This window comes from Cupressus sempervirens, chromosome 10 (genome assembly GCF_028749045.1).
Source record: "Cupressus sempervirens isolate cs-2001-9-10 chromosome 10, ASM2874904v1, whole genome shotgun sequence".
Classification (NCBI taxonomy): domain Eukaryota; kingdom Viridiplantae; phylum Streptophyta; class Pinopsida; order Cupressales; family Cupressaceae; genus Cupressus; species Cupressus sempervirens.
This window is the reverse complement of record NC_143127.1, coordinates 14,261,178-14,267,177: the sequence shown is the minus strand read 5'-3', so window position 1 is coordinate 14,267,177 and position 6,000 is coordinate 14,261,178.

Genomic DNA, 6,000 nt, shown 5'->3' with positions numbered 1-6,000 from the left:
AAAGAGACTTGGTCTAATGTGGCCCATAGCAAGTAACTCATTTATGATTTTTTTCAATTTCATTCTTCAACCTCTTCAGATGCCTATAAAGTGTAATCATGATGGGCTTAGCCCCCTCCTCTAACTCAATGATGTACTCAATACCCCTGTGTGGTGGTCGACTTGGTGTAATGTCACTGAACACATTAGAGTGTTTAACTCTAAGCTTATGAATATCAGGAGGATATTTAGTCTTCTATTGCCCCTCCTGTGATGGCATTAACATGCACTCTACTGCTCACTCTACCTGATCATGTCAAATCAATCTAGCCATCCTCTAGAAAGAGACCATTCTAAAATCACTATTCTCGATTGCCTTAAGAATCAATGTCTTCCCATTTACTTTAAACCTCATCTCCATCTCCTTGATATTAAGAGTGAACTCACCAATATTGTGCAACCAACTCATCCCAAGGACTATATATGTATCTCCCATAGGCACAACATATAAATTTTCCTTAAAGGCATAATTATTAACTTCCAATGGGAGTCTAGTGATCTTATAATCACAATTAAGGACATGGCTATCAGCTACCCTCACTCTAATTCCTCCAAACTCCTCTATTTGTATGCTATGCCTTTCCACCAACCTAGCATCAATGAAATTATGAGTAGCACCAGTATCAACCAAAATTATAACTCGTTGTCTAGCAAGTACTCCTCTCATTCAAAATGATCCTTCTTGTTTAATACTAAAATAAGAAAAATGATTTATAATTTATATACTATATTGCATACTATAATAACCATTGAGTAAGGATTCCTCGTGAAGTTAAGGATTAGTTATTCTTTATATCAATTGAATATATTCAATTTTATACATACACAAGAAAGGTAATAAAAAAGATAATCAAATGATTTTGTAATTTCCCATCTCCTTCCCCATCCATGAACTCCATTTTAGACAAGTTTTTAGCCTTGTCTTCCTTTTTTTCACCATCTATTTCCTCTATATCAAATTGTTGGTCTAAATGAGCTAGTTCTGATTCCTCATAGTATTCCCACATAACTCTATTAGCTTTGCCCTTTGGTCTAAGAGGACAGTCATAGTTTGCATCATAGGGTCCCTTACAGTAGAAACATAATTTTTTCTTTCTCAAATCATTTAGTGTTTCCCTATCAAAAGGTGCTAGAGTTTTATCTTTAGAATCATTTTTAAAATCAGCCCTCTCTAGTTTGAAGATGCTCCTTTGGATTAAAATTTGTTTGTTAGGACTACATGTTCCATACTTCTTGCTTTTTTCATCGCTTCTTGTAAATAAATGAGATCAAATGCTTTTATCCAACCTCTCAGTAGTTCGGATAGGCCTTTAATGAAAAGAACTATCAATCTACACTCTGAAATGTTTGGCACCATGATTGCCAACCACTGAAATTCACCAATGAAATACTCCAAGTTGCCTATTTGTTTCAGTTGTGCTAATTCCTAGAAATAAACCTCTGGATCTTTCTTCTCAAATCTTTTAACCAACCTATCCATGAAGTCCTGGTACTCTGTCACCTGATTATGTTGAAGTCTTACCATACCATTGTACCACCAATCATGTGCTACTCCCTCCAAATGCAAAGTGGTTTATTTGATAGCTTCAATCTCTGTCATTGGCCTTAGTGCCAAAAATGTGTCAAGCTTATGAATCTAATCTTGAGCTGTCATCTTACCACTCCTATCAAATGTAGGCATAGTAAGCTTTCCTGTAGCCCTCTTCAGCTCACTATTTTGACCCCTAGGCCTCCTATACTATTTGAGTGACTTGCAATGTTCTCCTCTTTGATTTACAAAGCATTCAATGGTCATCCTCTCCCAAACCTATAGTGCCAATAATTCTCATTCATCATTTGCAGCCATAAGGATATCTACAAATGTCTCATCCTCAACTTCCTCCATTGGTTCCTATACTAGTTCTTCTCTAACAAAGGTAGGACATGTGGGGTGTCTACTATTTTGGAAAGAGTTCTATGAGCTCTAGGCGATCCCATTGCACTCTTGTTATGCTCTTGTTCATGATTTCGTCTATCCTATGGATTCATGCACTCAACCATGGTGGTGAGTGTTTACAAAGCCTGGGCCATCTAATCTTGTCCTATAACCATTTCTCTATAAAATTCCCTTGTTTCTTGATCCTCATTCCTATTGTCTCTTGGTGGGCTATGCTCTTTCTTGTCACCCATGGTGTTTGGCTACTTGTAAAAATCATATTCCCTATCAAACAAAGCTTGCTTGACAGTGAAAATTTTGTGCAAGCCAACCCTAGGTGGCTTGTGATTGCTAAACCCTCAGGATGGCAAGAATTTATCTTTGATACCAATGTAATAACCCCAATAGGTTATAACTTCTTCAAACACCAAAATCTTCTCTTGTTTAGCTATTCGGCATTTTGTCAAACACTTTGCAAGCAAGCTCTGATACCAATGTAAAATCCTCTTACAAGGAACTAATATGCAGGTGCAATTCTTTTGGTATTTTCAATGCAAATACATGGAAACTAGATATGAAATGCATACCTATAGCCAACTGACATTTTGACAAATGATTGACATACAATAATGACTACAGTAATGCCAAAATTTGATTCTAAATTATCACAAAAAAATCATAGGCTTATGAAGTACAATGATAACTACTAATAGTTACAAAAGGAACCTAATAATAGTGATTCCCAAGAATGGAAATGAATCAAACATAGATATTGCAATGCAGCATCATACATGCGTACTATAGTAGCCAAAATCTATTCTCCAATTTAAGCACAAACAAAACTATTGAATTGAAGCTCTCTTGAATACCAAATTTAATGGATATTTCACCACCTCAAATGGTTGCAACACTGAAGAGTTGACATTCTCCAATAGCTAACTGAAATTAGAAACCTTAGTTTCTTCTCCCAACTTAATATCAAATGCAATTCACAATAATCAGATGATAAACAATGAAGCTCTCACCTCTATTTATTCTAAATTCCTTCACCCTTCTAGAAGGAAATAAAATATTTATTAATTTCATTCTCTAGAAGCTTCCCCCTTTCCAATAATTAATGTGCTTCTAGAAAATTAAATTACTAGAAGCTTCCCTCTTCCAATAATTAATGCACTCACTAGAAGCTTCTCCCTTGCAATACAATAATTAATTATGCTTCTAGAGAACTAAATTACTAGAAGTCTCCCCCTTCCAATAATTAATGTACTCTCTAGAAAATTAAATTAATTAAATATAAAGTCACCTTTTTTTATTTTAATTTATTTAATAAGTTTATAAGAAATTAATTTAATCAATTTCTCCTTATTTCTCCACTTAGCCTTTGGAGAATGTCAAGTCTAAGAACTCCACCGAGATGCTAAAAAGATGGGGACGCTACATAGGATAGGTGTAAATATCACATGATTTAAAGTATACATAATTTACTAAGAGATAATACTAAGCCGCAAACAACTAATTTGACATTTGGTTGTAGGACTCCTAGTATTCCACTCAAAGTAATACAAGTGGATAGTTGGAACTTGGTATTCCCATCAAGAAAACTACGTGTATTAGTTTGTATTAATGTAAAAATTTTACTAAAGGTCACAAATTTAGTATATAGGTCTACATCATAATATTTGGTATAGTATTGATGATTAAACACTCAAATGAAGTGATATTTTAGAGATTGGGGCCTTATAAAAGATTGTTTGAAAATAATGTTGAATAGAACATATGTTAGTTATTTATATTTTTGCATATATAGTGTGATTATATATTATTCTCATATGTGTTGACATCTATATTTGATTCATATTTATTTCTTTTAATTAAACATATAATCATATCTTGAATTCATTCTTCTATTATATGAATCCTTTACAATAGGAAAGAATACTCAAGAATAATTGACTAACCACTGCTATAAATGTATGTATGTATCATACAAGTCTTCTAGATCAATTTAACTACTTTATGAAATTATATAAATGATTATAAAAAAAAATTAACAAGTATATTATTCCTACACAAGTAATAGATTAAACACATGACACGTAGAATCTTATATACAAATATAATAGCTTACTCTAATCAGTATATTTACACATCCTTATGTATGTTTTCTTTGTTCACTTATCTATTCCATAAATTACAAATTACAAATTAAAAAATAGGTAGACCTCATATCCATAACAAGTACAAACTACCCAAATCCAACAATATCCACCCCTTAATAAACATTATGAGATGTCAACAAATTTTTGTTCTTTTGTCACCCTTTCTTCTTTGTAGAGTCTATACCCTCCTTGTTTTCCATTACTAGGGTTTGGCATAATGAGAAATTCCATTAGAAAAGGAAAAACTTTGGAGCCTTCTAGCCAGAGAGCATCATGGTTTTGCATTCATATCTATCCATATTAGTGGGTCAATGGATAAAATGAATTAGTTCATCAAAGATTGTATGATCTATCTCGTCATTAGCCTACACAAAAAATAAATCGAATTCACAAAATTGATTTAGTTGAAAAGGTGTCCCATAAACTATGTTCAACATTGAAGATGTTAAAATTTCATCTATCTATCTATCATCATCTCCATACTCTACACTAGTTCCAAACCCCATGCTAAGACCATAGAGACCATGTCCATATTTGTCCAATGCTTGGCATTAATGAAATACCAATTCAAACCCCATGTAGAGATCATGGAGACCACATCCATATTTGATCAATAACAATCCTTTATATTAATGAAATTCTCCTCAAGCAATTCCTTCGAGGCATCTAAAAACTCCTTTATCACCAAAACTGAACACCATCTTTGGAGGATGGACCAAAATTGGTCAAAAAATAGATACTTTCTAGTGAGAGGAAAGCAATGTAAATTTCATCTCCATCACCAACACACCACCCAACCCAACATAAGAAAAAAAGAGAAACACATGCAACCATCTTTATATTGACTCTCATAAACCCACATACCATCAACACATCTACTATCAATGGATAAATTTGGATTGAAATTTTTCATGCTTCTAAGGTTCATTGAAGAGCACATGTATAAATAGCAAAAGTTTGATTTTAAAAGAACTAACTTATGATGGGAAAACAAGCCCTTGTTTCTACAGGAATGATAGACATAGAAACTGCTAGTGTGTAGGATTTTATAGGAAGAGCAATCCATGGTAGAGCACAAGTAATTTGAAAAACACAAACTAAATCTCCCCAAAATAGAAAAATCTAATATAACCAAAAGAAATTTTTTACTAGTTACATAATAAATAATGCATCATATATAAGATGTAGAATCTAAAATAGGGGAAGAATAGAGCATAACATCAATCTTCATAAGATAAACCTAGAGAGGAATACATTTCTATTGTGAGATAAACCTAGAGAGAGAGAGAGAGAGAGAGAGAGAGAGAGAGAGAGAGAGAGAGAGAGAGAGAGAGAGAGAGAGAGAGAGAGAGAGAGAGAGAGAGAGAGAGAGAGAGAGAGAGATAATGCTATTGTATATGTCTATAAAAGAATGTTGATTATTGCATTGTAAGGTGTGGATAATTTTATCTTTGAATCAATGATTAATAAAATTATTGCTCTGTTTGAAGAGTGGGTCATAAATTTCTATCATTTTTGAATTTCTAGATCAACAATTGATATCAGAGAAGGTTGTGCTTGATTGTGTTCAGTAGGAGAGATTCAGGTTTGAGTGGGAGCAATGGCATTTAAAGAAGGAAAAATGGAAAAGTTTAATGGTCATTGAGTTGCGAAAGATGAAAATAGAGAACTATTTGTATGTAGAAGATTTGTGAAGATCGTTGTATGGCAAAGAGAAGAAATCAATAGTGATATTAGATGAGGATTGTGATGTCTTAGACTAAAAATTCAATACAGCCAACGCAATCACTACTACTAATTTGATGTGTATATTAAATAAGTTGTATAGAAAGTCCTCAACCTTAAATAAGTATCATGTACATTGGTGGGATGACTAGAAAAATGAAA